Source organism: Ovis canadensis, chromosome 22 (assembly GCF_042477335.2).
Source record: "Ovis canadensis isolate MfBH-ARS-UI-01 breed Bighorn chromosome 22, ARS-UI_OviCan_v2, whole genome shotgun sequence".
Lineage (NCBI taxonomy): Eukaryota > Metazoa > Chordata > Mammalia > Artiodactyla > Bovidae > Ovis > Ovis canadensis.
Window position 1 is genome coordinate 62,237,123 of NC_091266.1, and position 12,245 is coordinate 62,249,367.

The window sequence follows — 12,245 nt, forward strand, 5'->3', positions numbered from 1 at the left end:
AGCAAAGTTAAGGCTGATGACACAAGTGTGTTTTCCTCAGTCGATTGACACCAGAAACAAATATGATCAGAGCCCTCCGGGTCTAAATCTTGCTACCCTTTTCCATCAAATAAACTTAGACATAGATCATTGTTTTGTCTCGGAAATTCGTCTTCTTTTTAAATCTTAAAACACAGAAATATGGCTGGTAAAGATCAAGACAACCAAAAAACTACTGATGACCCACCGTAGCTATGGGGATGGGGCGAGCCCCTTGTGAGTCAGTTCTCCCAATCTGTGCTTCTTAAAGCCCCACTCCCTCCTGCTCCAGAGAAGACCAGGCATCCCTTCCATAGAAACTCTTGACATTACTTTAAAAAAAAAAAAAAAGGATAATGCAACATTGGTTGATGATTTATTACCTCAAATGCATAACCTTAATAAATATGTATGTGCATGTTTAATTCTGTAAAAAACACTAACCAAGAAAACATATTTTCCATTTCACTCTATTAGTACAGACACAGATGAGATGAACAAGTCCTAATGTATTTTAGGATTTAGGATCCATGTGACCTTTCGCTTTCTGTCTCTAAGGTCCTGGCCTCTGTGTCTATGAGGGCAACTTTGCTTTTTTATTATTGTTATTCTTGAAAATATCAAATTTCTAAAGAAAGACATGGATTTAAGGAAAATATATTTAATGGAAATAAAAACTGACAGTTATAAATTTGATGGCACATTCAATATACATTTGTATATATATTTAAAATTTAATTTAAAGTGCATATGAGAGTAACAGCCAGCACTTGGTGAGTACACACTGCAGGCGTGTGTGCCCAGTCGTGTCTGACTGTTTGCAACCCCCTGGATTGTAGTCTGCCAGGCTCCTCTGTCCGTGAGATTTCCGAGGCAAGAACCATTTCCTACTCTAGGAGATCTTCCCAACCCTGGATCGAACCCGTCCCCTGTGTCCCCTGCATTGGCAGGTGGATTCTTTACTGCTGGTGCCGCCTGGGAAGCCCACATCCTATGTGCTGGACATCTGATATGTATTATCCTGCTTACTGTTCACAATATCCCGATGAAGGCAGTTTTAGAACCTCCCTGGCACTTCTACTGGCAGCTCCACTCTCCTTATCCTCCACTGCAAGCCTGGACTCTCCTCAGGGCATCTGGAAATGCCAGGAGGGGATCCATACACTGCCTGCCTACAGACAGGCTCCACAGCCCCAGGAGGCTTTGTGGAGGAGATGTAAAGTGCTCCCAAGAAATGGTGGAAAATCTGACAGGTGATCGTCAAGGAAAACGGTGGTTTTTTGGTTTTCGGCTTTAAAAAAAATCTTCCTAGCATTGTTGGCGGGGAAGCTACTTAGACAGGCCAATAGACACCACTTCCTTCTGCAGAGCTGAAGAACAGTGGCTGCATTAGGAAGCTCATGGCATCGTGAGGTCCATTGTGTAGGGAAGAGAGGAGCTTTTATTGCAGAGGAATCTTCCTAATTCCCTGCTTGCATTTATATGGATTGGCTGGAATAATAAAACACCAAAAGCATAATTGGAAAAATTCTCTTCCCGTTTCTGGATCTGAAATATCATTCTAACCTCAAGGGGGGAGTGCAGGACAACAGGCCTATGAGAAAGTATTTGCACTCTAACCGTTGCAGCACAGGAGACCTGGCACGCGGGAAATTTGCTTTCCAAGGAAAAGGTATGTCTCATGCTAAGGTTTTAGGAATAAAGTGCTTAAGATAAAAAGACTTCCAAGTCATGTTTAGATAGTGTCATTAGAGAGATGAAGGAAGGATGACCATGGAAACCTTTGGAGAAAGTGAACCCCAAGAGGGTAGCACCCAAGGGCCCCCAGGTCACATCCAGTCATTGGAACCAGCTTTATGCAGGGTTCTGAGCAAAGCTGCCTGCTCCCAAGGGCTGCCAGCAGAGTGGCCTGGGGTCAAAGGTTTTTGACTCTCTGACCTTCCCTTTGTCACCAGGCAGTGTTGATGATGTCACCAGGCAATGCTAAAGAATGCTCAAACTACTGAACAGTTGCACTCATCTCACACGGTAGGAAAGTAATGCTCAAAATTCTCCAAGCCAGGCTTCAACAATACGTGAACCGTGAGCTTCCTGATGTTCAAGCTAGTTTTAGAAAAGGCAGAGGAACCAGAGATCAAATTTCCAACATCCACTGGATCATCAAAAAAAAAAAAAGAGTTCTAGAAAAACATCTATTTCTGCTTTATTGACTATGCCAAAGCCTTTGACTGTATGTGTGGATCACAATAAACTGTGGAAATTTCTGAAAGAGATGGATATACCTGACCACCTGACCTGCCTCCTGAGAAACTTGTATGCAGGTCAGGAAGCAACAGTTAGAACGGGATATGGAACAACAGATTGGTTCCAAATAGGGAAAGGAGTACATCAAGGCTGTATATTGTCACCTTGCTTATTTAACTTACATGTGGAGTACATCATGAGAAACACTGGGCTGGATGAAGCACAAGCTGGAATCAAGATTGCCAGGAGAAACATCAATAACCTCAGATATGCAGATGACACCACCCTTATGGCAGAAAGTGAAGAACTAAAGAGCCTCTTGATGAAAGTAAAGGAGGAGAGTGAAAAAGTTGGTGTAAAGCTCAACATTCAGAAAACTAAGATCAAGGCATCTGGTCCCATCACTTCATGGCAAATGGATGGGGAAACAGTGGAAACACTGGCAGACTTTATTTTGGGGGCTACAAAATCACTGCAGATGGTAACTGCAGCCATGAAATTAATAGATGCTTACTCCTTGGAGGAAAAGTTATGACCAACCTAGATAGCATATTAAAAAACATAGGCATTACTTTGTCTGCAAAGGTCCATCTAGTCAAGGCCATGGTTTTTCTAGTAGTCATGCATGGATGTGAGAATTGGACTATAAAGAAAGCTGAGTGCCAAAGAATTGATGCTTTTGAACTGTGGTGTTGGAGAAGACTCTTGAGAGTCCCTTGGACTGCAGTGAGATCCAACCAGTCCATCCCAGAGGAGATCAGTCTTGGGTGTTCATTGGAAGGACTGATGTTGAAGCTGAAACTCTAATATTTGGCCACCTGATGCGAAGAACTGACTCATTTGAAAAGACCCTGATGCTGGGAAAGATTGAAAATGGCAGGAGAAGGGGATGACAGAGGATGAGATGGTTGGATGGCATCACTGACTCAATGGACATGAGTTTGAGTGAGCTCCAGGAGTTGGTGATGGATAGGGAAGCCTGGCGTGCAGCAGTCCATTGGATTGCAGAGTCAGACACCCCTGAGCCACTGAACTGAACTGAACTGAAGTGTTGCTGAAAACCAGAATTGCACCTTTAGAGCCAGCTTCCCCAGGCAAGGTGTTAAAGTCCCACAGAATGCAAACATTCCAAGAGAAGAGTAACTGTAACTTCATCTTGATCCCCTTGACAGTAAGTTCCTTTAGTTTCATTTCTTACCTAGAAATAGTTTATTGAAGGGGGAGGAAAAGAGCCCTGATGTTAGGGGAAACACACTGAAGGAAACCCCCCACCTTGACCTGGCACCATAGTAACAATTTGCATGAATTATTTTACAAGAGGTCCTGGTAAGAAACAGGGAACTAAAGTGGGAAAGGTCAAAAGGAGATGCCATGTGTCCTACCACTGCCCAGAATCATTTTCACTGGCATCAATCTTGGCTGGGCAATGAGTTTGCAACTGGGAAGGGCCCTGATTGGCCAAAGACAACCCAGAAACTAATTCCACCACCATAAAACCTGAGACTGCGAGCCACATGGCAGAGCAGTCTTCCCGGGCCCCTTACCCTGATGCTCTCCACCCGGGCGCCCCTTCCCAATAGTCTCTTGCTTTGCCCGCATATGTGTCTCTTCGGACAATTCATTTCTGACTGTTAGACAAGAGCCCTCTCTTTGGCCCTGGAAGGGGTCCCCTTTCCTGCAACACTGAGTGCCATGGGCACCTGAGGGGGAGAATGCTGGTGAGAAGCTGAGCGCAGAGCAGAGCCTGGGGATGCAGGATCCTGAAGACCCCCAGGCCACACACACACAGTGCCTGGCGTCAGCATCACTGACTACTCAGCTGCACGACCTTGCTCAAGCTTCTAGAATCCTTTGAAATAGGACTAATTTTACTTACCTTACCAGACTGTCCATTCATTTGCCAACTTACTCATTTGACAAATATTTCTTTAGCACCTTCTATATTCCAGGAACAGTGTTCTAGGCAGTGGGAATGCAATAGCTAAGAAAACTGACCAAAGTCTCGCTCTCGTTGACCTTTTACAGGAGTGGGAAGGGAGCTGGAGAAAAGATTATGTCTATTACATGAAGATGAGGGTTAAGTGATAAGGAGAAACAGCGAGGAAGTGAGAGAGGAAGGGCAGAGGCATAGGCCATCATTGTTGTTCAGCTGACAAGTCATGTCTGACCCTTTGCGACGCCATGGACTGCAGCATGTCAGGCTCCCCTGTCCTTCACCATCTCCCAGAGTTTGCTCCAACTCACATCCATTGAGTCAGTGATGCCATCCAACCATCTCGTCCTCTGTTGTCCCCTTGTCTTCTAGGAGGAGGGGCACGATTTCAGATGCTGTCATCAGGAAAGGCATCATTCAGAATGATCAGTAAAACCCCCAAACTCTGAGAAGCAAGTGATCAGGGAAAGGGTCCCATAACTAAAACTCGCCTTAAAGGTGAAATTGTTTCACCGCATTCTCTCTCATGTAGGAATGTGAAACGTTTATTGAGATTCCCGTGGAAACGTCCCAAATTTTGAGGGAGGGAGGGAGGTGTGTAAATTTTTGGTTAGAAACTCAAGCAAAAAAAATACCAGAATTAAGCTTTTGACTCACACACACTTGAATTTTCGAGATGCTCTTCTCATTTTTCTTCTGGCAGTGATTTATTTCTAATGCAGAAGCATTAAAAAACAAACAAGGATGTCTGCTACAAAATTTCCACTCCAAACACTCAGACTCATTCATTTTTGAGCTGTCACAGAAGAAGCAACAATTTAGGGAAGGAAAATCTGAAAACAATTGAATTTCATTTCCCTCATGCAGTAAGACCCAGAATAGAGCGGTTTGACATCAAAGTCCCATTTCTACACTCAATATTCTCATCTCCTTTTGGTCCTCAGACAATAACAGGAAAAGGAAATATCTGGGGGCTTTTCTCCATCTCCTCCTCCAGGTGCGTTTCTCTCTGCTAATTTCAGAGAGACTCACATGCCAAGTGCAGAGGCAGGTTCCCCCGTTGAGGGAAGACTCGTGCTTTAATTCTCCTCTATGGAGGACAGACCATCACCTCGGTGCTGGACAGCTCCCCCTGGGCTGCCTGGGATGACCCTGCAGCGTATGTTTCTTCCACTTCATGAGAGCTGAACATCCTCTCAACAGTCCCCACACCAAAGCCAGGATCCACACCTTTCCTGCTGTCGCTTGTTGCTGTTCAGTCACTCAGTCATGCCTGACTCTTTGTGACCCCATGGAGCATGCCACACGCCTCTCTCCTCTACTCTCTCCCAGGGTTTGCTCAAATTCATCTCCCTTGAGTCGGTGATCCTATCAAACCACCTCATTCTCTGCAGCCCCCCTTCTCATTTTGCCGTCAATCTTTCCCAGCATCAGGGTCTTTTCCAATGAGTTGCCTCTTCACATCAGGTGGCCAAAGGATTGGAGCTTCAGCTTCAGAAACAGCCCTTCCAAAGAATATTTTCAGGGCTGATTTCCTTTAGGATTGACTGGTTTGATATCCTTGCTGTCCAAGGGACTCTCAAGAGTCTTCTCCGGCACCACAATTCAAAACATCGATTCTTCGGCACTCAGCGGCTGCCTTATGGTTCAATTCTCACATCTGGACATGTCTACTGGAGCAACTGTAGCTTTGACTATACGAAAATTTGTCAGAAAGTGACAGCTCTGCTTTTTAATACGTTGTCTAGGTTTGTTATGGGTTTTCCTGGTGGCTCAGATGGTAAAGATTCCACCTGCAATGCAGGAGAGGCAGATTTGATCCCTGGATTGGAAAGATCCCCTGGAGAAGGGAATAGCTATCCACTCTAGTATTGTTGCCTGGGCAATCCCATGGGCAGAGGCCTGGCAGGATACAGTCCATGGGGTCGTGAAGAGCTGGGTGTGACTGAGCCACTAAACGTGCAACCACACCTAAATTTGTTGTAGCTTTCCTTCCAAGGAGCAAGCATCTTTTAATTTCACGGCTGCAGACACTGCAGCAGCTGACAATTCAGCTCAGACTATTTTTTCCCAGCTAATAAATCCATTCTCCTGCTTGCCCTACAAAAAAGTGAGAAGGTTGGCAGGACCTCTTTCCTGTGGCACAAACTGTGATGAATGAATCCAGTCATGGAAATGGAAGCTCACCTCCTTGAGGGCCCCAGACCAGGCCCTGCAGGCATTGTGCCGCTGCTGGGCTTTCTGCCTCTGACCTCTGCCTTCCATGGTGTGATGCTGAGGCCTAGGCTGGGCCTTTGGCTGATGTCTTCTTGGCTAATCTCTGCCCATCTACATTAATGCCCACAATGGAGAAAATTTGTAAAACAAACAAAAAGCAAACCTAAAGCCATCTTTGCTAAGTGGGTGTCAGTGGACTCAACCTACGGTTACAGTCTTCTCTGCCATGTAGTCAAATCCCTGTGTACCAGGTTTGGGGCTTTGCGCTAAGTGCTTTCTATACAATGTCCTGTCTACACTCTCCACAGCTCTGGAAGAGGACACGGGGTTGCTCTTGTCTCCATGGATAGACAAGGAAACTGAAGCTCAGGGAGACCCAGTGGTTTTTTCATATGGGATCAAGATCAAATACCGGGCAAATGGCTGGTTGGCCTGACTCCAGAGAAGGTGCCCTGTGGTCTCTGATGTCCAATTGCCCGCAGTTATGGGGTCAGCTGGACCATAAAGGAGTCTGAGCCTTGGAGAGCTGATGCTTCCAAACTGTGGTGCTGGAGAAGGCTCTTGAGTGTCCCTTGGGCTACAAGGAGATCAAACAAGTCAATCCTAAAGGAAATCAACCCTGAGTATTCGCTGGAAGGACTAATGTTGAAGCTGAAACTCCAATACTTTGGCCACCTGATGTGAAGAACTGACTCATTAGAAAAGACCCTGATGCTGGCAAAGATTGAAGGCAGGAGAAGGGGGCAAAGAAGATGAAGTGGTTGGATGGCAACACTGATTCAATGGAGATCAGTTTGAGCAAACTCTGGGAGATAGTGGAGGATAGGGAAGCCTGGTTTGCTGTTGTTCACAGGGTCACAAAGGGTCGGACACGAAGTAGTGACTGAGCAACAGCAAAAGGTATCAGGCGTAAATAGAAGAAAAGGAAACTGGAAACCAGAGAAAGCGTATGTGATGGTTAATTTTGAAAAAAAATTTTATTTTACACTGGAGTATGGTCCATCTATAGTGTCTGCTAGTTTCAAGTTGACAGCAAAGCGATTCCCTTATACATATTATTCTTTTCCCATTTAGGTTATTACTGAATACTGAGCATAGTGTCCTGCGCTATACAGTAAGTCCTTGTTGGTTATCTGTTTTAAATACAGAAGTGTGCACTTGTCAGTCCTAAACTCCCAGTCTGTCCCTCTCCCCGACCCTCCTCCTTGGTAACCGTTAGTTCGTTCTCTAAGTCTATAAATCTCTATCTGTTCTGTAAATAAGTTCATTTGTATCATTCTTTTTTAGATTCTACAAGTAAATGATATCATACGATATTTGTCTTTCTCTGACTTTTGTGACAGCAAATTTTATGTGTCACTTTGACCAGCCCTTGGGGAGCCTCGATATTTGGTTAAACATTTTCTAGGTGTGTCCAAGTTTCTGGCTGACATTAGCATTTGAATCTGCAGGCTGAGTAAAGCAGGTTGCCCTCCCAGGCATGGGTGAGCGTCAGCCAGTCCACTGAAGGCCCGAGTACCATGGAAGTCTCTCTCTGCCTCACTGGCTTTGAGCTGGGACGTTGGTCTTCTACATTCACTGGAAACGGTGGCTGACTTCATTTTTCTGGGCTCCAAAATCACTGCAGATGGTGATTGCAGCTATGAAATTAAAAGATGCTTAGTCTTTGGAAGAAAAGTTATGACCAGCCTAGACAGCATATTAAAAAGCAGAGACATTACTTTGTCAACAAAGGTCCATCTAGTCAAGGCTATGGTTTTTCTAGTGGTCATGTATGGATGTGAGAGTTGGACTATAAAGAAAGCTGAGTGCTGAAGAATTGATGCTTTTGAACTGTGGTGCTGGAGAACTCTTGAGAATCCCTGGCTGCAAAGAGATCCAACCATCCATCCTAAAGGAGATCAGTCCTGGGTGTTCATTGGAAGGACTGGTGTTGAAGCTGAAACTCCAATACTTCGACCACCTGATGCAAAGAGCGGATTCATTTGAAAAGACCCTGATGCTGGGAAAGATTGAGGGCAGGAGGAGAAGGGGACGACAGAGGATGAGATGGTTGGATGGCGTCACCGACTCAATGGACATGGGTTTGGGTGGACTCCGGGAGCTGGTGATGGACAGGGAGGCCTGGCGTGCTGCGGTCCATGGGACACGACTGAGCGACTGGACTGAGCTGAACTCACCACTCCGCCTGGACCTGTACTGCCAGCTTTCCTGTGTTGGAACTTCTCACCCTCTTCACTGCAAGAGCCAGCTGCGTGCAGCCTCTCTCACTTCTCTCCCTCCCTGCACCTTCCCCTCTCTCCGTATACATCCTCTGCTTCCTGTTTCTGTGAGGGACCCTGGCGAACGCAGTGCATTGGTTTCCTGTTGCTCCATGAAAAGATTACCAGAAACTTAGTGGTTCAAACAACACATACTTGCCAACCTGTGATGGCCAGGAGGCCAGACAGAGCTGTGTCCTCTAACTGAGGGCCTCAGAAGATGGTGGTACAGGTATCACTGTGGCCACACCTAAGATCCAAGAGGGGAAGGACCCACCTCCACACTCAGTAATTGTTGGCAGAACTCAGATCTCTGTGTGTGGGGACCCCAGTGCCTCGGTTTCATTCTGGCTGTTGGCAAGAGATTGTTCTGGGCTTCTAGAGGCTACTGTCAGTCTTTGCTACATGCATATGTGTGCGTACAAAATCTCTTGAGTCATATCCATCTCTGTGTGACCCCGTGGATTGTAGCCCACCAGGCTCCTCTGTCCATGGGATTCTCCAGGCAAGAATACTCAAGTACAAGTGGGTTGTCATGCCCTCCTCCAGGGGATCTTCCTGACGGAGGGATGGAATCCAAGTGCACGCACACCTCCTGCATTGGCAGGTGGGTTCTTTACCACTGAGCTAGTCATGGCTGCCAGCTTAATCCAGACCAGCAAGGCGGAGAATTCTGCAGCAGATGGACAAGACAGTCTTACGTCCCACCATCATGAAAGTGACATCCCTTACCTTTGCCTTATTATAGTGATTAAAAGCAAGTCACAGGTCCTGTCTACACTCAAGAGGAAGGTTTGCAGAAGGGTGGGAACACCAGGAGGCGAGAACTAACAGGGACCACAGTCGATACAGAAATTATGGGTGACTGCCTTTGCTGTGGGAGATAGCCACTTGTCTCCAGGCTGGAGCTCGGACAAGGAGTAAGATACAGACCAAAGTGACTGGCAGTCTGCAAGGAAGACAGACTGATTTTAAGGCGTAAATGTAGAGTGAAAATTCAGTTTTTGGAGTCCTACTATATGCCAGGCCCTGGCTGAAAAGTTTACATGTATGAGCTCATTCAGTTCCCATAACTCCTTTAAAAATGCAGTAAAATGCTTCTAAGGTAGGGGTTCTTACTGGCTTATTTTACAGATAAGGCATTAGGGACAGAGAGGTTAAGTCACCTACCCAGGGTCACACAACTCATGAGCACTAGAGCCAAGATGGGACCTAGGTGGTCTGACTCCAGCAGTGGAGGAGCCTTCTCAACTCAGCTGCTGAAGCCCTTAAGAAAGCCTCCTTCTCCCTGGGGTGTGCAGCCGTTTTTTGAAAGGCACAAGCTGGGGGAGAAAAGCTGGCTCCAGCTGCAGTAGAGGAGAAATGGGGTAGACAGTTGGGCAAAGAGGGCACAATGAAAGGAAATGAAGATGCATTTGAAATTTCCAAGACAGGTTTCCCGTGATGAAACGTGTTCTGATGGGAGAGAGCAAAGAAGCAGTTAGAAAATGACTGTCTCCAGTTCAATCAGAAAATTCAGAAATTATGAAGAAGCTGCCTTTGAACTTAACACCGACCTGCTATCAGAAAGTAACTTATCTGTAAATAAGCAAGAGATAGAGTATTTTCGTCTACAGCAGTAAAGCTGCTAGAAGTTTCACTGGCGAAGACAGCCTGCAGGAGGTGTGTAACTCTAGTCTTCTGTCCATGATGGGCCTTCTCACGTCCTTGGGCAAGCAGGTCAGTGATTACCAGAGTGAATTATGGTCACTGCCAAAGGATGACATTAGCTAGAATCCTGCTTCCTGCCACCATGATGGAAAACCTCCAGGTACATCAAAGAATTATGGATGAAGGTGGTTTTATAGCCTTTAAGAAACCAAATCTGCAGCTCAGACTCAGCGCACCGTGTTCTCTGCCCAGGCTCCTCTGGGCTTTGGTGACGCAGGCTGTGCATGGCCAAGTCAATGCCGAGAGGTCCCCTGTTCTCGAGATTTAGAAGCGCAGGCTTTGATTTAGACCTGTATGCCCTCAGACAGCATTCCACTTGATAAGCTCCGTGGCTGTGGACACAGCCCTGGACTTCTCCAAGCCTCAGTTTCCTCATCTGTCAAATGGAACTCACAGTGACAGGACAGTAAAGTTGTAGTGAGAGGGAAGTGAGATAATATGTGTCAGGCACCTAACACAGGGTTCCATCTCTGCCTGCTCCAGAAACGGCGGCCAGCTGCTGCAGAACGCACCAAGCATCTCAGTTTCACGTCGCATAGGAAATGGGGCATCTGACTCACAATTACAAATTAAGCTGGGGAAGATTTGGAGGCAGATATTGTTTACTGAGGCTTCTCTGGTGACTCAGACAGTATCTGCTTGCAATGCAGGAGACCCAGGAGACATGAGTTTGATCCCTGCGTCAGGAAGATCCCCTGGAGAAGGGCATGGCAATCCCCTCTAGTATTCTTGTCTGGAGAATCCCATGGACAGAGGAGCCTACAGTCTGTGGGGTCGCAAAGGGTCAGGTATGACTGAACAATGAAGAGAGATCGTCTGTTGATGAGAGGTATATAGATTCGGTGTTATCCCAAGTATATAACTAAGCTATTGTAGATGCTAGTAAGGCTGACTGCAAGGGAAATTTTCTATGTCCTTTCGAAATAGTGTGGTCCATAACGTAGACTAATTGAAATCCATTGAGAGATGAAAGATACAAACCAGCAAGAACCAGACCAAATAGGACAATGCAGACCCATGCCTCTGCAGCAGCCAGCCCAGGAAGCCAATTTCTGCAGCAATTGGTGCAGAACGGTCAGGACTTGGTCAATGACTGCCAATTTCTGTTTTTTTTTTTTAAACCCCCACATCCATCTCGTAGCCAACAGAAAAAGTCAAATATGCTCTGAAGTCAGATAAGATGCCCCCGTTCTAGTCAGCCTTCCTCCAGCTTTTGCAGACCAACAGCCCCCAGAGGGGCTCACCTGCAGCCTCCCCCTTCCAACGAAACGGCCTTTGTGCTCCCCTGTCTTTAAGCCTCTGCCAGAGGTGAGTGATGGGGGCCGAGCCTCTTGCTACGGCGAGCTGTGAAGGAGCGGCAGGCTTGTTCCAACTTGTGTCATCTATTTGTCTCCATAAATAGGTATGATTGAGGTGGCCGACTTAATAGCAAAGCTATACTTAATATTAAAGCTTCCCAGGAACTCTACAATATTGGTTGAAAGTAAATATCCACTGGCTTGAGATTTTTTCAATGTCTTTTTTTTTTTTAAAGACTATTATTCACTTACTATAAATTTAAAAATCAGACATTTAGAAAATGTCTGCAAAAAAACCCTCCTAAAAGCAATAAATATATAAAACACTAAACTTACCACCCGTCAGTAATCTCTCACCATTTTCAGACATCTGTGTGATGCGGATAGGCGCGCACACACACATGCACGCATGGATATTTTTATATAAATGTGGTAAGAGCATGCTGAGTTGCTTCAGTTGTGTCCATCTCTCTGCAACCCTATGAACTCTAATCCTCAGGGTGCCTCTGTCCATGGGGTTCTCCAGGCAGGAAAACTGGGGTGGGTTGCTACGCCCTCCTCCAG